The 24,347-nt window shown below is 33.0% G+C and overlaps 1 protein-coding gene across 1 annotated transcript in view; it reads right to left on the bottom strand.

Moving 5' to 3' along the window:
- Nucleotides 1-1,698: 1,698 nt before the first annotated feature.
- Nucleotides 1,699-24,347, bottom strand: part of LOC148224831 (uncharacterized) — a 154,798-nt gene continuing 132,149 nt past the window's right edge. The window contains exon 6 of the transcript XR_015801528.1: nt 1,699-2,247. The gene's annotated coding sequence lies outside the window, so the exon portion shown is untranslated. The remainder of the gene's footprint in view (nt 2,248-24,347) is intronic.

Raw genomic sequence — 24,347 nt, forward strand, 5'->3', positions numbered from 1 at the left:
TTAAAAAAATAAATTCTTCTATCAATTTCCTTTTTTTTTTTTAAACATATCAAGGACAAAACCTTTTGACCATTTTTTCTATATATTTTTGATCATAGACAATGCACATAGGAGTGACCTTTACAGATAGAATAACTGGCTTGGGTTTGTTTCTTTTTTTTTTTTTAAGATGAAGGTTGGGATTTTTGTTTGATTCATATAACCTTCATTCATAGACAGGTAACTAAGTATTGGATTTTATAAAGAACTAAAGACACCAGGCATTTGGATTAGTAGTGTTTGCCATCATTCATACTCAATAATTGAGGTCATAGGGATTATAAACTCTAATGTGTCAAATTGAATTCACCAAGAACACATCTAAAATCCTTTAATTATCTGCTTTGGGGGCAATGGATTAACTAGAGCCTGTCAAGAACAAAAAGACATCCAGTTTCTTTTTCCCTCTTAAATTTTTGTTTTATTTTATTTTGTTTTAAGTAGTTACAACTAATTATTTAACCAATAAATATTTTAAAAAATGCAACCTAAATACTCTGTCTTAATAGATGTTACACTACCATTGAATCATAACCACTGTATATTTACATCCCTTTTTACACACCAGATAACAAGTGAAGTAAATTTAAGATCTTTGTCACTTTCAACCATCTATCACAGAGAATCATACTAGGCATAAGAACCTAAAGTGTCTTTTGCCTTGGTCATAAAAAGATAACTAAAATGATTGCTGTGGAAAGAAAGATATATAAGTTGTTACACTGTTTGCCATTTCATTTCCTTCTTAACTGATTGTTTTCTCAAAGTTTCTTTCTGTTTTCAGACACTAGAAGTCAGGCATTTTCTTCACACTAGATGTTTCACATTCACCAACTACATGCTGTCCAAAATGTCTCAAATTCTCAATGGTAAACTTCATTAATATTGAAATTTTGCTTGCTTGGAAGTTTTGTCTCAGATTCTTTCATAATGCTGTTTGTAATATGACCTTATAAAGCTGTAGATCCATTTTCAGCTAGTATTAGAAACTATATATTTAATTTAACATATTATGTAATTCCATATATGGTTATGCAATATAAAACCTATTAATATATTTGAGTATATATTTTAATAAGATAAAGAAGCATTAACTTCTTCAGAAAACGTTCTGTTGTTAATTTCCTCCATAATACCAAATATCACACATGCTAAATAGGAAGCCTTTCTCCCCATTTAATTAGTATATTACTGAAGATATTTTGTGGTTCTAGATTTATATTTTAAAATGCAATTTTGTAAAAAAAATTTTTTTATACAAGATCTCTCATATTTGATTTCTCAGCAAAAAGACCATAAGAGGAGGAATGTTTAGTTAGCTTTAAGTCTCTGCTTCAAGGTTTCCACTGTAGTGTTTTCACTAGGTGATTCAGGAGACTTTTGATTCAAGTCCTGTAACTGTGGTGAATATTTAATACATCAACAGGTATCATAATTTAGAGAAAGAAGCTCATGAGAGGGTATGGGAGAGATGAAAGTTAAGTCATTTATCCTTTCACTCAAGTTTTCAAAGCCACTACACAAAGGAATAAACAAAAATGCATGCAAATGGAGACATTGGCAATGAACACTGGATATAACTGGAGGTTTTTTCTTTAACAGCTGAGAGGCAGTAATGATTGAAAGGTGAAGATGGAAAGATCAAGGCCTGACAGATAAATGATATACATTGCTACAGAATTCAAGGGTTTTTTACTTTTTTTGGTTCCTTCATGTACTCCAGTGTGATATCTGCTTTTCAGAGATGCATTTAAAACAGTAGGAGACAGGTATTTCAGTAACTGTTTCATTATTCATGAAAGAATAAAATGTGAACAAGAACATAAGTAAATATTTTTCTCACTGCAAAGTGAATCCGTTGTAATATTTTAGGGTTTTGGTTTTTTTCTATATACTTTTGTCCAGTGTTTCAAGTACTTCAACAAAATGAATATGAGATAATGATAGGTGAAGGATTGTCCTTACTCTCTGCTGTTTGACATTGGTTTACTATGATAATAATTGCTTCATTATTTAATGAAAAACAATGTCACATTTCAGTGGCAAAGCTTCATCTTCTCAAGACGTTATTGCACAATTGAAAGGATTGATTACTGTTGATTGGATTTTGTCTGAGGACATACTCACTTCCACATGACGCTGGATTTAACAGTCTCTTTTTCCAATCTTGGGTAAATCAAAATCTCTTTGTTTATCCTTTACATAATCCTTTCAGAAGGTGTTGAGGGAAAAAAAAAAAAAAAAAAAAAAGAAAAAAGAGAGAGAGAGAAAAACAAACATTAAAAATGTCAGTCTTTTTCAGTTATCATTGCAGAAGTCTCTCTGTTATATCTCATAAGAAAATCTGAGTATGCAACTGGAATAACATTTTGCCCCACCCAGTGTTTGTGTGGGTCTCTATCATATAGGTAAGCCTTATACATTAGGTTTACTCCTTCTCTCACTGCTATTGCAGAAGCACCTCCACCTAAATGCAGGTTTTATTCATTGATTCCCACTGCCATCAAGCAAAAAGTTACTATGTGTAACACAAGTCTGGCTTGGAGAGGATATTGAGAGAGTTCTCTCTCAATGGCAGCAGAGCCCTACTCCCTCCTTGTTGACATCAGGTGCAATAATCTTGGTTCTTCACATCTCATTTCCAACTCATATAGGTTATGTTTCCTTTTTCCAATTACTTTGGCATTCCTGCAGAAAAAAAACAAAACACACCAACACCACCACCACAACAGGAAAGATTTTTCTGTCTGAGTAAAGCAAAACTGAATTTTGCCTAGATAGAGAAATGTCAGTGCCAAGTGTGTGCCTTATGCACACAGATGTTGCTGTTACAGGACCAGGGGCAGTGACCAGCAGGAAGAACTCAGATCCCCAAAAAGTTGGGAATTGTAGCAGCCAGACAGGGCTGAAATATAGTGAGACTAGAGTAATTTCCTTCAAAGAGCAAATGCTGCATCCTCTTTACCTTGTAGACATTAATGATTTCTTTTTTAAAGGCTGATGAAAGAAAAATTGACAGATATCTTTTAAATATCTATAAATTCTGAATGATCAGATACATTTTTTAATTAAATCCTATTAGAAGGCCCTATATTTATATAAATCATACTAATATTCTAGATAGTCCTCAAAAAACCATCTACCTACTACAGCATCACAGTACAGTACAGCAGTGAAATACTTTTACTAAAATATTGTATATTTAATATAATATACTGCATACTCCTGGCTATGATATTATTTTCAACATTTATGAATAGTAGTGTATATATTTCCTCTGATTATATTTCTGTTGTTTAAATAACAAATTTATTAAAAAATAATTTAAATTTGGAATTCATAATATTATTTTGCACTTTTTGTAGGTTATCTTTTTTATTAACAGGCTGAACAGATTTTTTTTTAATATTAAGTTAATCTTGTTTAATATGTTATTTTGAAGTGTAACAAGCCTGAGAATTGTCACTTAAGAATAGACCTATTCTGTAGAAACTGATAAATCACATAGGTTCCTGTTGTAATCAATATATAATAGAAAAAATATTTACTTATTTTATAATTGCATGCAATTATATATTTTGAACATGCTTAACTTGGAATACTGAGCATATAGAAGTTAATTATGTTCCTCTATGTTAAATATGCATAGCATGTTATCTGATTTTAAATGCAAATTAGTAGAAGATAACATAAAATGCATTTTAATTTAAAGATTGCAAAGTAATAATGATATAGTAAATGTGAATAGATTTCTAAAATTAAAATTGCATTATTAACGATTACATCTATCTATTCTGATACTCCAAAATGACAACATATATATGAGATTTGCAAGTAATTTTTTTATATAATACAATTCTAATAACTTTAAGATTCATTTATTACAAGGGAAAATAGCATCGTGTGAAGCAAAGACCAATGACACATTAATAAGCAGGTTATTTTTAGCTTTTGAGAATAATGAACATTTGAACTATCATATTGTAACATTGTCACATCAGTAGCAGTATTGCAATTTGTATAGCTGTAGTATTTTCCATTCCATTCCCTTTTTTTTCTGTAAAGAAAATATCGTGTGAATCACAATTTAAATTTAAAATACACTGATGTGAGGATAGAGTTGCAAAAGTGATTTCATAGTTCAGGAGCCTAGATTTCTCTTTATCTCAACAATCAGCAAACTAGAAAACAATCAGTAGTCTAAATATTAAGGAATATACTGTCAGTGAGCTGTGCAGAAACAGTCTAAATGGTACTTCACTCACAGAACCTGACTGTGCACTTCTGACCCCTTCAGATGCCCCTTCCCAGCTGTGTAGAAGGTACAAATGCATATAATATCAGGATACTGCAGGATAGGTGCATCTCATTCCAGCTACTGGTATTCCAGAAATTTCCTTTAGGCAATTTGCATTAAGAATAATAAATTGAAGAACCCCAGAGAAAAAAAAAATACAAAAAAAACCACACACACACAAAAAAACAAAACCAAAAACAAACAAAAAACCCAAACAAAAAATAAAAACAAACAAACAAAAAACCCTCCAAAAAATAACAACAACAACAACCAAAAAAAAAAAAAAAAACAACAAAAAATCAAACAAAACAAAAAACCAAAATATATATATATATGTATAGAGTCACATGAAATTAGAGGAATATGTTCTGTGAAGGAAGAGTACAAGAGATAAGAAATAGGCAGTTGCTTGTGTTCTGGAGGAAATCATATACTTCTTCTTTACAGGGTAACATTACAGGGAAAAAAATATGCTCAACCCATATGGCCTGGCCTGAATAAGAACAGGGTAGAAAAATAAATTCAGGTAATTTTATTCCAAGTTATAATTAATCTCTAGTGAATGAGTGTGAATTAGAAACAAGCTTACCTGAACAAAGCATCTTTTTTAAATGAAATAGCAAATACTTTTCCTTGATTTACTGGCAAAGTAGCAGCTAAAAGTCATATGTGTGCTTTTGAAAGAAGAAAACTCTTTTAAAAAGTGTATTAAAGCTTTAAAAAATAAATGAAAAGAACAAAAAAAGTATAACAGTATGTGTGCCCTTAATGCCTCTGGGGAAAAAATTGAATGAAAACTCAGACCTTTGAAAATATCCAGTGTAGAAAAAGTAGAATATTTTCATACCTGTGAAATAAAAATAAAAAACAACAGCAACAACAAACAACAGAAGAAGAGTCATGGGAAAAAACTGTAATGCAAAATATCAGTCATTTATAACTGTCAGTGTCAAGACTCATGCTATCTATCACAGCACATTGCACCAGATCTTGAGTTAATCTTTATTCTTCTAGAGCTAAGGGGTTCTTCATAGGAGTGATATTTGCAAAGCTTTTTTGTCAAGCTAGACATGGTCATTTAATAGCTGCCACAGAATTATTCTTACATTACTATCTCCCCTTGATTCAGCTCTGTAGTTCACAAAGAAGGGTTTACAAGATGCCAAATTTTCTAATACATTGCTCATGGTTACTACAGTAAAATGTTCTACAGATCCACAGCTACGAACTTTATAAACTTGTCAGGAATACTTAACAGAAACAGGAATCGACATTAACTCATTTCACAGTTCTACTTCTAAATACTATGCAGTCTTATTAGTTTTGTTAATTCAACGGGTTTTTGGGTTTTTTCTACATTCCTGATATTTGGACCTAATTGTATCTATCTATTAAGACTTCATATTTCTAGCACTCTCTATTAAAAGAGATTGGTTTCCTAAACTGAATTTAAGATTAAACAAGAGCTTACAGTCTTTGTTTGGCTGGGTACAAGAAGTCAGAAATGTTCATTTGCATCATAGTTACTCAAATTGTTCAACAAAAGAATTTACATTTAAGACAAGAACAGGGCAAGTCAGTACTTTAACCCTTTCTGAAGGGTTCTTTATTGAGAAAATCTTTCATATTCCCTGACACTGACACTTGAGGCCATGGTAGTTTTATGAGCAATGATAAGTTTCTATTTTTCAGAGCATTTGCTGAGTTTACATACAAAAATTTCAGTAACTTAAAGATGACATAAAAATACTTTAATAAAAATATTAAAAACACATGAAAGAAACAAATTTCAAAATGCTGTTATGGATTTAAGAGAAGGAAAAGCAAACCCCACAAATATGATTAATAAAACCCAGAAACTTTATGCCAAAACTGCGCTAAAATTACAGTAAATGCTGTCAGTAGCATAGGAGCTGGCAGACTGGGTTACAGAAATAGTCTAGCTGATGTAGGATCTTGGTTTTGTTACAGTTGATATCAGATAGGCATCAGAGAAAGGGACTCCATTAAAGGACAATCACCTATGATCCATTCTTTCTGTGGGCTGTAAGATGTAATCCTGAATTTATGGTTATCTAGCTCCTTTCCATCAAATATAAAAAGAAAAATATGCTCATTGACACTATAAGAAAAATATATCAATATTTTTATTTACTAGCTAGCAATACTGCACAGAACCACAGAATAACTGAGGTTGAAAGCGACCTCAGGAGACAGCACAGTCTAACCCAGAACTCTCAGAAGTCTTTGCTGAATACATACTGGTTCAGAGGAGAACCTGAACTGTTAAAAAACAGGCTGAATTAAAATGTTAACAATGGCAGAATGTGAATAAAGGAGCAATCCAGAGCCTACTTATATGTTCCCATGCTCTAGCCCTTTGCGTTTAGGGGTGTTCTATGTAAAACTGACTCATAAAATCACCCCCATCAATAATCTCTTGGAAGATTAGTCTCCCTGGCTGTTAAGTCAGCTCAAGACTTGCCACTGATACTAAGATGTTGAATTTTCAGACTGTATTTTGGAACATTTTGAAGAACAAAAGAAAAATTAGGTAACTAAAAAAAACGTCCAACAACTGTCTTTTCATCTTTAGTATACAAACTGTTCAGTGAGGCCGTTGTCAACTAGATTTCTTTCTTGATTAGTATTGTCAGTTGTAATCCCTCTAGCTTAGCAAGGGCACTGATAAACTACACTATTATGGTTTTCTTCCAGTTAGTATTAAAAGGCTTATGCTTAATTCACCCTTGAGGCAAAAAAAAAAAAAAAAGTTTAAAAGCTAGATATCTAGATATTCATTTGCAAGGTCTTTGTCAAGTTAAGAGCACATTTTCAAAGAATAGATACCAAAAGGTGACCGAGACTGAACAATAACATCAATAACAACATCCACAGTATCTTCAAGGTACTAGAGTTGACATCTGCTTAGCAAGCTCTCAGCCAAACCTGAAAATCCAAATGTTAAGAATAAGTAAATTCATGCAAACCAGAAATAAAACATATATTTCAGAATATATATTTGATAAATGTTTTAGAAAAAAACCTCAGCCCTCTTATAGCTATATGCTTTTTAGTGATTTATGGAATATTTTAAAAAAATAGTACTTTCGATAAAAATGTACAACAAGGGAAGAACACCAGAATTTTATAGTTTCTAACAGTTAATGTTTTGGGTTTTTTTTCCCCCTAGGATTCTAAAATCCTATACCTCGGTTTTTATCTCTTTTGTCTGGACTTAGACTGTGAACAAAAAGATTTAAGAAAGCTTTAATAGTGTTTGGGTGTTTCCCATATGACAGGTTTATAATTTAAAAATTCATTTTAAAATATTGTAAAATGATATGCCTCATTCTTGACAAAATACTAATAAGAGAATTTGTGGAGTCAGTTGTTGCAAAAAAAAAAAGTGTCAGAGGAAAAGACTCAAACTGTACAATTTGCTGTATGTCTGAAAAAGAGAGAAGCACTAAGGAAGTAAGATTACCAAAGTAACTACAAATAAGGGTGTGAGACAGTAAACCTAGACATAAAGGAAACAAGTAAATTGGGGTTTGACAGAATTTTTTTAAAGGGCAGTAAATGTGGTGGCAGTGATGATCAAGAAAAGACATTAAACATCAAGCAGAAAGTACAAGGAGGACAATATGGAAGTGTCTGTCTTCTGTCCTGTTTTGAATCTCTGCAGCTTGCCCAAGACAATAAACCTGTTGCATGTCTGCAAGTCTGTCTAAATTATCTCTGTGATTAAGGAACACCTGTAGTGAATGCCATTAAAATATCCCCACTAGAAAAACACCTTAATAAATGTGAAATTTAGACAATAAAATTTTGGAATGAAGTGACGTCTCGGTTTATGAAAAATGTCAACAGTCTTCTTAGTAAGATACTAACAACACTTAGGATCTATTTGACTCTTTTTATTCTTCAGGAAAGTGGGAAACATTTTTTTATTGACTGCAGTAAGAGAAATACAGTTTTTTATTAGCAAATGGTTCCAAGATTATGGTAGCAAAATACCCACCTATTAAGCTTACTGCACTTTTTCTAGTAGGAAAACATATCTATCAAATAGTTGTGCTATTCTTTCATAGGCATTTTCTTGAAATTCTCTAACCTGGATTTATTTCAAATATATATAGGAATTACAAAGAAACACAAGCAACTCACTGAAGAATTTATTTCTACAGCTAATGAACAATGAGTTACTCTCAGCTGTCTGCTCACCAGTACTATATATGTGCATTTAACAAAGGGGTGTATAAGAACACTTAAGAAAATATAAAATTATACTTTTACCACTAAAATGGCAAAACCCACAAAGGTGAAGAATTTTGAAAAGAAGATTGCTTCAAATCCTTTGTTTCACTTCTATCTTTTTGACAAATTGTTTTTGCTTTTCTAAGGTGTTTTCATATCTTAAATGGGATACTCACCGAATAAAATAACTTTAAAAGATCTGCTCAAAGCAAATATATAATTTAAATCTGTCCCCGATAAAGTGTTACTAATTTGATCGAACCTCATCACTACTAACCTGGGTGTCACACAAGATAACTGTGGCATTACTGTGATGTAGGAATATACAAACCAGTGGTTTGAAAACCACATATGAAAACTGAGAATAATTAAATTTGCATTAACTCAGACTTCTAATATTTTCATTATGCCATTTGCAAATAGCTCTGTGATAAGCTAAAATAGTGACACATGAATATTGTCTTTTAGTAAACTCTGAGAGTTGCATTTCATGGTTAGATTATCTGATGTAGAAAGGGCATTACTGTGGAATATTTTTTTCTCCAGAGACAGACAGGGGGGACTCTCTCTTAAATTCCTGTCTGGAAGATTTTCAATGAAATGATAGCAAATGTAAGGAGGGGAGAGTGGAGGCAGTGGTGGATGTGGAGGTGTCTGTAAGTAAAAGGTCAACCTTGCCTAAGGCAAGAACTGTACATATTGAAGTTCTGCTAGCATGCTTTTCCTTTTCTACTATTCTGTGGAGGTTGAGTTTAAAGGTGGGATAGATAGTTACCCTTTTGGCTACTATAAAGCTTCTAGTTGGAGCCCCCAGAAGTGTCTGTGTGCCTTGCACATGTCTACCCTGCAAACTGAACTAGCTGTAAGTGAATTGTTCCAGAAATGAAAAGCAAATTAGCTGTTTCATCAGAGAATAATTGCACCACAGCTCAGTACAGCTTAATGTGCACTTCTGAGAGCAAGAACTGATACAAAGTGTGATGGATGGTAAAGCTATTAAATTTGTTTATTCCAGATCTTCTAATGGGTTCGTCCCAACATGGGTAATGCTAGGCAGTAGGGGGTCACCTTGTCTTGGGTTGTACACATTGGATTAAGAGCACCTCTGAAAAGTAAAAAAGGTACTTTATATACCTTCACTGATATGCTTAAAGAAGCCTGTGAATTACAGGCTGAAGAAACATACAATGACATAGAAAGGAGATGCCTTTATCAGGAACAGAGAGTGGCAGACACATGGATACAAGGTCAGCTTGCAACACGCTCACAGCCTGGTCCTGCAGGGATCCAGGGAGAGTTTGGAAGGATTTGTCAGACCAAGAAGCCACTGGGAGCTGCATGATTCTAGTAAAAGAAAACTGAGCTTTGAAATGTGAAATGAGCAAAATGCAGGCTTCTTTTCAAACATTTTACTTAAACAGTGTCATACTGTTAATATAAACAGTGTCACACAAACCACCATGTGTGTTTTTTCGCCATATGATTGCAATGTTCAGGTCCCTTTGGAAAAATGTAAATATTTTTTCATTTAACTTAAAAAAAAAAAAAAAAAAAGAAGAAGAAACATTTCCACTTGCATAGAAATTTACTTTTAATCACTTTTGTGTTCCAACTGGAAGGATTGATTCTGGTTGTACTGGAGAGAGATTAATGAAAATGCACAGTTAAAAGAGACAGTTTTTACCAACAAAGTCTCTGCTTTTATTATCCTTATGCACAGATGATACCAATCCACCATTAAAATAGTTATTGCTGTCACCATTTTTGCATCATTCTTTATGGTAAGTACTATCAAATAACCACACTCAAAAACAGCAGTTGTGATGATCCAAAAGAAAACTTATATTTTGCATTTTTTTATTGTATGCATGCATGTATGTAATTTTCTAAAGAAAACGGTAGAATTCTGCTGCCACTGAAGGCAATTACCAAGTTTATATTAATTTCTCTAAGAACATAATGTGATTTTTACTTGATAGCCTAATTCCTCTTCAGGGAATTCATTGTCATTTATTCGGAATATTTTTTCCCTTATTTTCCTTTCCTTTGAAGGGTAGAGAAGAAAGTATAAAGTTCAGAAATAAATTAAAAAGATGATGTCAGACTTTCAATTGATGACCTGATCTGCATACTGAGGGAAAGTAATTTATTTCCATGGAGTAAAAAAGGATCAGTGAGCATGAAGTTGAGGTTTACAAAAGCTTAATAGAAGAAATAATATGAATACAGATTCATTTTTGAGTGGAGGGAACTGCCAAAAGTAATGAAGTTAGACTGTTGAGGGTAATAAGTATGCTGGAAAATATTTTCCTACAGAAAGTTAAAACCCCCAAACAATTAGTAATCATTAACAGGAATTTTTGAAGTATCATCTTTAGCTCAGATTTTTTAAATGTTACCAATGTAGGACCTTCCATTCATTTTTAATTTATTTTGAAAATCAAAATGAAAGTTGCTCATTAAATAAAAAGCACAACCAAAAACCAAATGACAACAAATAAACAAACAAACAAAAGGCTCTTGAATACCATAGATTAAGTTGTTGTAGAGTCCTGAATATTTGAAAGGACCCTAACTTAAATCCTCCCTAGGATTTGGTGTAAGGAAGAGATTTAAAGTTCTTTACAACTTCATCTCAGACTAGACTTTCATTACATAGAAAACCTTTGAAATTAGAAGCAAGAGAAAACGAAAAGATTTCACAAATAAAACAAAAAAATAATTTGGAAACAAATTATGTTGAACACACTACACTTATAAATCAATATTTCATTTCAGCAGATTGATTTTTATCTTATCTGGTGGTGTATAGATTCAAGACTTGGTCTCTATATAACAGAGCAGCGTGTATGTTTCATTGCAAAGATTCAAAACAGTACTAAATTTAGATGAGATACAAATAACAGTCATAAACACAAGATAAATTTTGTCAGACAAGTGAAAGAACAGAAAGATTATTTGTGAAAAATTGATGTAGATGTATATAAAAAGAAAAAGAAATCTGTTTGTGAAGGACATCAGCTGGGACATGAGATTCTGCCAGCTATACACCAGAATGAACCACGGAGTTTTGAAAGGGAAGAGAGTCCCTCCATGTCTTCTGTATCATCATTACTGGAATATTTTGATGAAGAGCCTCCTGAATCTTCTCTTCTTCAGGGCCAAAAGACCTAATTTCTTCAGTCTTTCCCCACAGGGCAGCTTCTCCAGTACTTTGATCACCTTCCTGGTCCTCTACTGTCTGTACACGTTTCTTCTTTTGTGGCACCAGGACTGAGCACCAGTTGCCCAGGCGTGGCCTGACAAGCACTGAATGGAGTAGGATGATAGTCACAGAATGGCTTGGGTTGAAAGACACATTCAAGATCACCCAGTTCCAGCCCCCCTGTTCCAGTCCCCTATCTACACCAAAATGCCCCTACAGATGCAGCCCATGGTCCGATTTGCCTTTGTTGCTGCAGCAGTGCAAAGTTACCTTGTGTTCAGCTTGTTTTCCACCAGGACCTCTGTGTTCCTTTCAGCATGACTTCTCCTCAGCCACACAGTCCCTGGTCTGCACTGGATCTTTGGCTTATTTGTTGTATTTTGTCCCGGGGATAGTGCTTTCACTTGTCGTTGTTAAACTTCATAGTGAAGAAAAACAATTCAAATTTTGTAGGTTTCTTTCACTCTATCGAGTATTAATTTATGGGGAAAAAGCAAACAATTTAAACAAATAAAAATGGATAATGTGCTTGAAAAAATAGTTCTCTACAGCAGTTTATTTCAAAAGTATATGCAACATTTCACAACATAACGTTTATTTTATAATAAGTAGAAATTAAAATCTCAGTGTTTTTTTAATGTTTGTTCATGCCAAAATGAAAAGTTAATAGTATCTCTAATTCTAAAAGTCTGTAAAGAGAATTTTTCATTTCACTCCTGCAGATCAAACCACATCATCCTGTGAGAAATCCTTTAGTTAAATTTTTCAATATTTCTCTAAAAATACCATCTGTTGTTTAAGTCTTATATAAGCATATATATTATCACTTATTCTTTGTTTCCTGTACTAGAAATTAATTTGACGAAATCTCATCCAATCCAGAAACTGATGAACAATGAACACATAGTTAATATAATTTTTTAAAATTACCTAATACATGGTTTCAGAACAACTTTCTCAGATTCTACAAACCCAGGATTACCACTTAAGTCATTAGCTTATAGAGCAAAATCAGACACATGATGTGTTGAAATCTAAATTTCTAATTAAATAAACATTTACAAATAGGATGATGTAGTAAAAAATAAATTGAATCTCAGCCATCAAAATTAATAGAAATCATGCTGAAATTAGTGTTTAAAGAAATTCTAAATCTGAAATTCTATCTATAATCTCTCTTCTACCGTAACAGTAATTGCATAGAAACTGAGCCTTTTAGAACTCAATTTGAATTTTGTGAGCATTCATTGAAAAACCTTTATGAAGTTGTTCTACAGAGAGGAGGACTCTTGACAGACCAAATAACCCTGATAATGATGATTCAAAGTTTTGTAGTGTTCCCTTTTAATTTGGGAAAAAAATTTATCTAAAAGTCTGCGGTAGCAAGGAATGACAAGTTATTTCATATTAATTAAATAAATACCTTGTGAGTCAATATCCTAGTTATATTCCTCTGTTGCTAATATGAAAAAAGTTATAAGAACTCCTTCCCTCAATAAACTTCTGCTGTCATTTCTGAAAAATATTATTCCTTTCCCAAGAACTGGGTAATGGACTTGTTTCTTTAATCTCAGTAGCATTTCATTAATTTATTTCCTTCTGTGCCAGCTGTGATCAAACTTTTTAAACTAGGAATTTTGGGGTGTAGTGGACTGATCCCAGCCAGAAACAGCATCCATCAGTTTCTTGCTCTTCCTTCACAGTGAGATGGAGGAAAGATTAAGAAGAGCAAGCATACCAAAAACTTGTGAGTCAAGATAAATGGAGTTTAATAATTCAAGGGGAAAAAAATCAAACCAACAAAAAACAATTGCCCACCACATGCATATAAACAAGCAAGAGATGCAAAAGCAATGACTCACCACCTTCTACAAACAGACCAATGCTCAGTCTTTGAGCTACGACCCTTTCCGAAAAATTATGCCGCAAACTTATTGCTGAGCATGGTGCCATACAGCATGGGATATCCCTTTGATCCATTGGGGTCAACTCTCTTGTCCGTGTCCCCTCTCAAATTTTTGCCTATCCCTATTCTACTTGCTCAGGATAAAGTAGGCTGAGAAGCAAAGAAAGCCTCAATGTTGCACAAGCATTGCTCAGCAATAGCTAGAACAATTGTATCCCTAACATTGTTTTAATTACAAATCTAAAGCACAGCACCATACAGGCTACTATGAAGAAAATTTTCTCCATTCTAGCCAAACCAAGGGAATGTAAATGATCAACTATATGGGTTACATATGGCTGAAGGTATTATATATACACAAATTTTGAACTTTTGAGACAACAATGGGAAATCAGTAGGAGTAATCACAGTATTATTACAAGTATATACACACTGCACAACATATTTACAGAAATATGCTGTCACTTGCAAGTATCCTTTGACTTTCATAATACTCTTCATGTATCAATCCCAAAACACTTTATATATCATGCAAAAAACAACACAGGTCCTTAGCTGATGATCAAATGGACTCATGGGGCAAAGTTTACTCACAGAGCTTTCTGATTTTTATAGAAGCAAAAAGAGAAAAGAATTAAAACCTAAATCCTGAATAGGAACCAACTACTGTGAGCATATCCAAATCAAAGTTTTAATCCAGACAAGAGAAAGCTTTTGAAGCAATCTGCTTATTGTCAGTGCCTATTAAAACTATTTCAGTTCATTGTGGAACACTGTCTTCACCTAAGAACTAGGCTTACTTATTTCAGAGAAGTGGAAAATGAGTTGCAGGAATGCACTGAATCATCTTCAGCTGAAACTATATGTTCAGTCCATATGACCAAACTTAATTTACTCTGAAATAACATACCTTGAGAATTGTGATGTACAGGGTGATGATTATATCCTCCATAACGATTTTTCTCTATACATCAACTCCTTTTAATCCACATTGATTTCAAAAGTAGCTGTAGACTATTTAACTAATATGAGTAACATACTACAGATAATTTGAGCTGACTGTATTTTATTTATAATCCAAAAATATTTTCTAGAATATCTCTCCATCCCTCTCTCCCTCCTCTTTCTCAGGCACATACACTGAGAACAGAAAAGGCTCAAAATAGTTTTAAACCCTACAGTTAACATTTTATCAGAACACAGGTGATATAAAAAAAGTATGAGAAAATAGAGATAACTCTTTGATTGAAGTAATTAAATGCAAAACTTTTCTTTTCCCACTGTGTCATTGCAGTGACTTTGCATTTTTTTTCTTATATTGCTTCTTCCAATCTAACAATTTTCAGTAGCTTCCTAGGCTAAATAAACTTCAAAGAATTCCCTTTTTTGTTTGTAGGAAAGTTTCTTATGTTACCTCTGAGGTTTTTCTTTGGTCTGTTGTCTGATTGTAGACAGACTCCTGCTCTTTTGAGGGTCTTCAAAGCTACATGGCAATATCTTTCATTTCCAGTTTTTTCTCTCTGATGTTTTAGATATCTCTTTCCAAACATGGACATGCACATATACAAATGTGAAGATGATGAGTTGTATTTAAAAAGAAAATTTCCCCTTTTCTCTTGAGTTTATCACTGAGCTAGAATAAACTGATTAGAATAAGTAAACACAAAATATATTGAATTGCTATGAAACTCACAGTGTTTTATTATGCTTGGTTAACAAAATATGGTATTTATACTGTAAAGCAGAAGATTACAAATTAAATGATTCATCCTTATTGAGAAGTCTCAGACAAAACACATAGAGGTTAACACAGTTGACCCTAACTTGAACAAATTAGAGAAAGATGCATAGCACAAATGAAAACTTGTTAAATAGAAAGAAAAACAAGCCATCACTGTTTCTAAAAACCCAGAAGGTATTTACACTAGATCTGAGAAAACTGTAGGAGTATTTAATTAAGATCTCTCATTATATCTTTTTAAATCTTTGAAAAGTCTGTTTATTTTAACTTCTAGCAATGTTGCAGTCAGTGTAATTATCATCATTAAACAATATCTTTGTTGAACTCCATGAATGCCTGGCAGAAAAAAAATCATGGAGACACGATGCCTGAATTAACTCTCTGATGATTATATTCTTTGAAGTCACGGCTATTTGCTAATCAGTATTTCAGTGGAATTCAATATATGAGAAGCATCCCAAGTCAAGCGATTCAGATTGTCACACATTCAGCATTTCATAAAATTCTCTCTTTCTAACTACTCTGTCATCCTGTAGATTCTAAAACTTCCATATTTGTCAAACTTTTTAGAACTAATGCAATCGAACAAAAGACCTTTTAGAAATGTCCATGCTCTGATGGCATTGACAGGCCCAGCTACCCCTGGCCATCCCCAAGACCTCCCCCCAGGTGCATGTGTCCCACTAAAGTTCCCCATGGCCGTCAGTTCCTTGGTGCTGTGACAGCAAGAACTGGTGCGGGACAGGAATCAGCTTCCTTTCTCTAGTCTAAGTAAAATTGTTTCTGTGGAAGGAATAACTAATAAGCAAGGGGTCTTCATTTCAGAAGAGAGGTGCCTTGGGTGAAATATGTTTTCATAAGTGCCATGGAGAACTAAGGAATGTCTTCCAGTGCAGGAGCTAGGAATCAGATCCAAATGAGAAGGTGGTAGTTCACAGAAAGCCACTGTCCTGTGTAAAGCTGTGAAAGGTATTTTCTAATCTCAAAGATTCTGTGTTTCTATGAAAAGAATGTCACAGCTCTGCTTGGGTTCTGGCCCCTGAAGTTTTGAATACAGCTGAAGGTAAAAAGATATTAGGAGATGTATGTTCAGGAATAGTTTTTGTCTATTGTTCTCCATGCCTTTCTAGCTAAGCAGCTACCCTTGAAATCAAGACACTGAACAAGATCCAGCTTTGGTCTGACCCAATACATGATCTTTACCTCATACAATTAAATATTATATCTGTCCTTAATCTATGAAAAATTGATATATGCAGAGTTATCTTAAAATTTTAGATGTGCTCTTCTTTAAAAGATCAATCACTTTTTTTTTTTTTTTTGTGGGGGGAGGTGGTGGGGATGGAGGGCAGGTGTCTGTAGGGTTATTTTGGGGGGGGTTTGGACACTATCAGCTAAGTGTCCAACACTAAAACACTAAGGAAAAATTAAAGTTTCTGATTATTAACTAGAATACGTCATAATGGAACGTTCATATCTAGATGCAAACACTACCAGTAATCAGCAGTGCTGCACAGAAGGAAAGCTGTTCAAAATAACACTCTGTTTCATAAACAATACGTTATTTGGAGTAGTTTTGATGTATATACATGACAATTGAAAATCTCATTATTATATGTACATACAAGAGAGTTAATATTCTTAGGTTCCTAGCATCTTCAGTCCATTTTAATATATATAAAAATAAAAATATTAATAATCTCATGTGGAATATAGCTATATCAAATATTTGTTGAATTATTAATATTTCACAAATTTGCAGCTAGCGTATTTAATTAGAAAGTTGAATTATGTTAAAAGTGCTGACAGCCCAGGACCAAATGTAAAGAAGACTTTGGGTTATTTTTTGTGACTTATAAAATGTATGCATCAATCTATATCACATGTTCCACCCAGGGAAATACTGATATTTGTATGCTAATTAATTGCAGAACTACTGGTAAATTTCCAACTGTTTGCCTGCCTTGTAGAGTTTAGAACTGCCATCAATCACCTTTTTTTCTTTCAAAACCTTGCATTTAAATGACATTTTCTTTATATTTTGCATTATTCTTGTGTTTTGCTGTGTGACAGCAGTAATATTTTTGTTTCCTTATCCCTTAGTTCTGTAACTCAACCGTAACTGGAGATGGCACTAAATAAGTTAGACTGTAATTCTGAAAGTATGCAACAAATCCAAAAGATATTGTTTTCTGAATTAATAAAAAATGAGACAAATGGAAATGTAATTCTCAAAAATGCTTTCAGTTCCACAAGTGTAGATTAAGAAAGAATGTGGATTTTTTTTTTTTTGTCAGTGCTTACTTATAGTCTCAATCTTTATTTCTGTTTTTAGGAAAATGTAATATATTTTGAGAAATGTATTACACAAACAAAGTCAAATAGAAACTGAACACTCAAGATAACACAGGGTGATCCATAATTTATATAAGTGAAATAAAACACTCAATATATTAAGTAATTAAGAATGTATTTGTACCTGTCATAGACTCCATCAGACTTTGATTAAAAGTCTTTAAGATCATCTTTTACTCATCCTATTCAAAATGTTATCTGGCATAATGTACATACCAGCCATTTTGTAAAGTCCTTAGAGCAATGTTCTAACCAAGTACCAGAACCACCACCAAACGTTTCAGAAAAGTTTTTTAAGAGGTGATTATTTCTTTATGCCAACCAAAGGACCGAGAAAAGAACTCATAATTTCTCTAAGAGCTCAGTAAATAATGGCATCCTTCGTAGTTGTAGTATTTTTCAGATAGATTTGTATTTTTTTGTAATAGTAGAAAGGCAGCAATCATTTTGTTTATTTGTTTCTCTGCTTGTGTCATGAGTTTAAGGAAATACTGAACAACTTTAGATTTTTTTTTTATTAATCTGAATTCTACTATACATTATGACATTTCTCAGATCCTAAGTTTGTGCCAGAGCCACAGGTTCAGTGAAGAGATCTGATGAGCTTGTAAATTGTTCTTGCATGGTGATGTCCCAAGAATAGGAAACTGAAAGTTTTCTACAACACATTTCCCTAAGATACAGTTTGTTAGACTAGCTGCTGATGCTAGTCAGCACCTATAACAAATGATATTCAGATACAGCCTGAAGGCTGCCACTTCAGTCTGACAATATGGATGTCATTGACACTGTCTGAGAGAAGAAAATTTGTTAGAATGGATACAAGCTACTTCCCACCCATTGGCCCATTGACACACTGGTAAAGAGCAGACCCAAACAAATCAGGTTGTGGATATGCACGTAGAACTGACTCACTTACTACAATCTACCCAAAGCATAAACCTTATTAGTGAGGTACCTTTGGAGTACTTAGTTTCAGGTGTTGGGTTAATGGAAAGTACTATGGAGAGAGGTCTCTGAAAAGTTATGTGAATTATGCTGAACCATTGTGATACAACTTCAAATGTCTAGGTTTTATCTTGTCTTGTCTTGACAAATTTTGTACTATGTAGCAATTTATACACAGTCCTAGCACATAAAGAAAAACTATTGTGCATCTATTGAAGGAAAAGAAATGCAGTGTAAGATTTATAGATGGTATTGTATCCTCTCCAATTACTGAGTTTTTGCTTTGTTACCATAAGAATTATATAATCAAAGAAAAAGATAATTGTTCATAATATAACAATGTTCAAATAAAGATTTTGTAATAAACAGTTTAGTTCTACAGTGATTATAATGTAGATTTAAGTGAACTATATTAACTTGTATTGCTATTTTAATAAAACTAAAGCATACTTATGGTCTACTACTATTGATACAAACAAGCTCTGCATCCTGTCACAAAACAGATATTGAACAGTACAGCCAGAGGAAATGTATTACTGGATATAGGGCAATATACTACACCATAGGGTTTAGGAAAATATACTTTACTATGTTACTCTTTTGAGTCTAAGGGAAATTCTAAATACTTGTAATACAAAATTAGAAGAAAAGAGAAAAGTTTTGAGTATAATTTTTTTGCTGGAAAAAAATTTGAAAGCTGGGTAAGATTGTCATGTTTCCTGAGCAGAAAAGGCCAAGATGACCCATAGAAGGTATGTCTACATTTTATGAAGCAGTGACATGCACTGAACTGGTTGTGTCCCGAACAGCCAGAAACAGAAGAGATACAGCAAAGTGAAGAAGATCAAGCTGTTCGGACATAGCACATCATAAGCAACTTTCTAAGACATGAGCTAGCATTGCTTCTTTGTGCAATACTGTACCTTCAGGTTTGTTGTTAATTCTGCAGATTAAAAGCACTGCTGTACATAGAGTTATAAAAAAAATGCTGAAAATCCTTCCAATATCATAAATGACATTCTGAATAGACTCCTAAAATGAATTAAAGCCCAATGGAAAGACATGAGTTTGGAGATTCTAAATATCTTAATCTTATTCTTTGCTTTTTATTAAATTATATGAATAATTGTGTCAGTTACCACAGACACATATAAAAATTAATGTTGGAAGGCACTCAGGAAGCCATCTGTTCCGATTCTCCACTCAAAGCAGCATCAACTTTGAGATTTTTATCAAGGTGCTTAGGATCTTATTTTTAACACCTCCAGGAATTAGTTTCCCACAATCTAGCTGTCTTCACTAAACCATTAGATTGAAGGTTGTATTTACTGTCCCACCTATGAATGTAAGCTTCTATAGGCATGGGAATGATCCAAAGTAGAATTTTAAAAGTTTCAGCATTTAGAGAGTAATGATTTTATAGCAAGTATTCTAATGCTTTTGGTATTTCTCTTATCCAGTTTTAACGTCTACACAACAGTTATTTTATGTTCTTCAGCTATTACTTTGATGCCCTGGGATTTTGGAAATCCTTACAAACTGGCCAGAAGGTGAAAACTTTGGTCTCACCAACAAAGAGGAACAAGAACAAGTGATGCGTGCTGAAGAAGCTCCACAGTACAATCAACTGCCAGCAGAAGACTATTTATATAATTATTAATAATCATAAATGTTAAAATTTACCACAATAATATATTAATAATATATAATTACTAATAAATTATAGCAAGTTTTCTATCTATCCTTTGAACAATGTGGTGATATTATCTTAATATTTACAAATTAATATCACAATATTTTGTGGAGATTCTGCACCTTCTGCACCTAAATCTTTTGAGTTATCATCATCATTATTCAGAAAATTTTACTCTGCATAAATGACTCCATAGATCAATAGTTAGAAACCTTATCATTTTCTTGTTTATCTTGTACTCTTTCCTGATGTTTATCCCTGTCTTGGTTGGAAATTGCTCAGCAGATAATTTTCTAACAGTTTCTCTATTTGTGCATAATATATATCTAGAAAAAAGATTTTTTAATTTCCTTTCTTTTTTTGTAAAGTGATATTTCATCTCATACACAAAACCGAAGAAAGAGGACGAGCAAGAATGACATGATGGATGAGCTCATGTAATGTCACTTAAATCTCAAGGAATAAAATGAAAGATGGATACTATAATTAAATTTTGTAATTAAAAACCTATCTGGTGTGCCTATGAGCATAATATTAGAAAGTTGTGTCTTTATATATTTAACTTTTCTAGTCCTGCATTTTATCCAATTGTAGTGAAGATATGCATGCTGTAAGAGTGAAGAATAAAGGAAAAAGTTTGATTTCTATTTCTTAATAATTTCTGATCCCAGCCTTTCTAAAATTCTATAATGTTTTATTTTTTTCTAAATTGGAGATAGAAAAAATACGAGTTCCAAAAGATGTGAATGGCTCTTTTATATTTACTTCAGTGTGGTTTTTCCCCTAGTGAATAATAATAGAATAAAGTAAAATAAAATTTTAAAAAAACTATAGTCAAGAAGAAATTTCTTGTTATACATTATTTATTTCAAAATAATATTAAAAACACCAAAACCATCATCATGCCCTCAGAGTGTTCATGGGATCAAGTCAGACCTGGAACCAGCATGTCAGAGAAACAGAATTATTTATAGATAGAAGAAGAATCTCCGTGGTTCCTGAACGACCACTGTGTTCTGATACATTCTAAATCACTGTCATGTTATACATATTAAAAGTAAAGAAATAAACCAATTCTATTTTTAATTGCATGGTGCAAAATGCCTGTGTCACCCAATGTCACAGTTTAAACCCAGCTATCAACTAAGTCCACCCAGCTGCTCAGTCACTCTCACCCAGTGGGATGGCGAAGTGGATCAAAAAGGTAAAAGTGAGAAAACTTGTGGATTGAGATAAAGGCATTCTAATAGCAAAACAGCATGCCCAGCAAAGCAAAACAAGAAACTTATTTACCACTTTCCAGCTGCAGGGAAGTTTTCAACCATCTCAGGGAAAGCAGGGCTCCATCACATATGATGGTGACTTTGGAAAACAAACACCATTATGCTGACTGTTGCTCTCTCTTCCTGCTTCTTCCCTCAGCTTCATATGCTGAGCATGACACCATACGGTCTGGAATATCCCTTTGATCAGTCTGGATCAAGTGTTGCCTCTGTGTCCCTGCCCAGCTTCTTTTGCTCCTCCAGCCTCCTCACTGGTGAAGTGGACTGAGGCACAGGAGGTGTTGACTCTGTGTAAGAACTGCTCAGCAAGAGTGAAAGCATCTCAGAGTTAGCAACAGTTTCCAGCACAAATCCAAACCATGTTCCTGCACTACTATACTACACAAAATTAACTTTATCCCGTCCTAAATCAGCACACCTCTCTTAACTTTGTAAAACAAAATGCAAAACCGTTCAAATGAAACAGAATGTTTATCTTAGACCTTAGTTTAGTGAATATCATTTCAAGGAAAGTTAACTCACTAACCTAAGGGAAAGATACTTGGATATTAGGAAATAATAAAATTGTAATGGAAATGGAGTATGTAGGATTCTCTTTGTATTTATTAATTGACATATTACATGTTTTTTTTTGTGGATGGCTTTTTTGACCAAACCTGCCAAAACTTCTTTCTTGAAATATCATATTAGAAATACCCAGAACAATTTCTATTTACCCTTTAATTTGAATCAGTATATGTATTTATATTATTAGTATATTATAAATTAATTTGTTCTCACTACTTGCATTACAATTCATTCACGAGGTCTTATGAATTGCATACTAGATTTTATTAGTAGACCAAATAACGTTGAAATTTCATTGCTAGAAGATGTATTGTATATTTTGTATTGGTTTTAGTCCCAGAATTCTAATTGTTTACCAAATATTTGAAATATGCATTGTGCGGAGAGAATTTGGCAAACCAAAGAATGACTGAACTATGAACTGTCACTCACTGGAATATGAAAAATCAATAGCATAGTTGCATTCCAGGAACTTCATCCAGAGTCAGAGGGAGGTTATTGAATGCCTGAATCCACAAATAACCCTTGAATACAGCCCCATAAAGTTCCACCTCCAACATGTGTTTTTCTCATAAGTTTTACCTAGATATTTTCTTTCTTTTTTTTTTTGTACCCTCCCAATTCTCTAGCTCCACACTCTTTCTCCGGAGACTGGAATTTCTTGTTTTCCATTGTAAATTGAATAGTTTCTTTCAGCTATGTTTCTTTTAATGCTCCCTTTTAGTCACCTATTTTGTTTACAATGTACATTTTGCTTCTGTTATGAAATTTTAAAGGGTATTAGATCCTTGAAGGTATTTCTCTTTTCACAGAATACTGGATGCATTTTTTATTTTAATATTAATCTTTTTGAAATACTCAGTTTTTCTGTAATACGTGTTTGAAATTTTAAATAATATTAAAAATCTATATCTAACACTATTCATCAGTAGCCAATTTATGAATATATTACACGTGTAGAATGTACTTCAAGATTAGCAATGGCCTCTGTCAGTTTTCAACAAGATTTAAAATAGAGACCATTTCTCTATTCTGCTGCTGCTCCAAAAAACACAAAAAATTTAAGTACTCCAGAAGTGTTAAAATTTCCTCCCTTAAAAAATTATAATTTTTTTCTCATATTCTTAAAAATATAATGACATTAACAAAAAGGTGTCAAACACAATTATGATTAAGTATATAATTACCTGATTAATTATAAATTATATTATCATCAGTGAGGTTAGCTTGATGGAGTAGTGCAGTAGTTTCCACTCACTGAATGCAGCTTAGGCTTTTTACCAGGTGCTGTGGCTGCCTTGACAGTCATATGAAAAAAAAAAAAAAGTCCCAAAAACCCTTATGGTCAACATCAGTGAGAAAAAAAAATATGGTGCTTGGTAAAGATTTAGTTACGATGTTATTTGCAGTCATATCTGATTTTTTCTAGTTTTAACAGAAAAGTGCCACTATAAATACTATAAAATTGTTCAACATAATCTTCCTAGAATTTAACCCCTGCCCTTGTGCTATGCTCACCCTTTAAAAGCTTCTTTCACAAATGCTACTCTGACTTGAATTGAACTGCATGGGGGTCAGGTAACAAGAAGTCAGCAGAAAACAGAATTATTTGTGATGGAATACGAACAGCTAAAAGAAACTAAAATCAGATCAGGACAAGAAAATCCTTACAGAAAGTACTGTCAAGTAAATAAATGGCCTAAGAACTTTCACAACTAATGAAGAAATCATGCATATTCCAAAACATATTTATTTAAATATTTACATTGAACCAGTTTTGACTTTAGCATTTTTATCACTGAAATCACCCAATTAATTTTCTAATATATTTTTAGCCATGCTTGTACCAAATGAAAAATATGAGTCAGCATAAAACTGATAAAGTTAGTCATAACTCCTTAAAATTCTACTAAGTAAGTAATCCACAGTAGACACTGAAACATTAGAGGGTGTGTTAGAAAAATGGTATTGATTTTTAAACAGAAAGGAACAAGTAAGCTGGTTTTCTAATTGTTGAGAAGAAACTATTGTGAAATATACCCTAGTAGATATT

The sequence above is a fragment of the Sturnus vulgaris genome, chromosome 2, assembly GCF_052056855.1.
Source record: "Sturnus vulgaris isolate bStuVul1 chromosome 2, bStuVul1.hap1, whole genome shotgun sequence".
NCBI lineage: Eukaryota > Metazoa > Chordata > Aves > Passeriformes > Sturnidae > Sturnus > Sturnus vulgaris.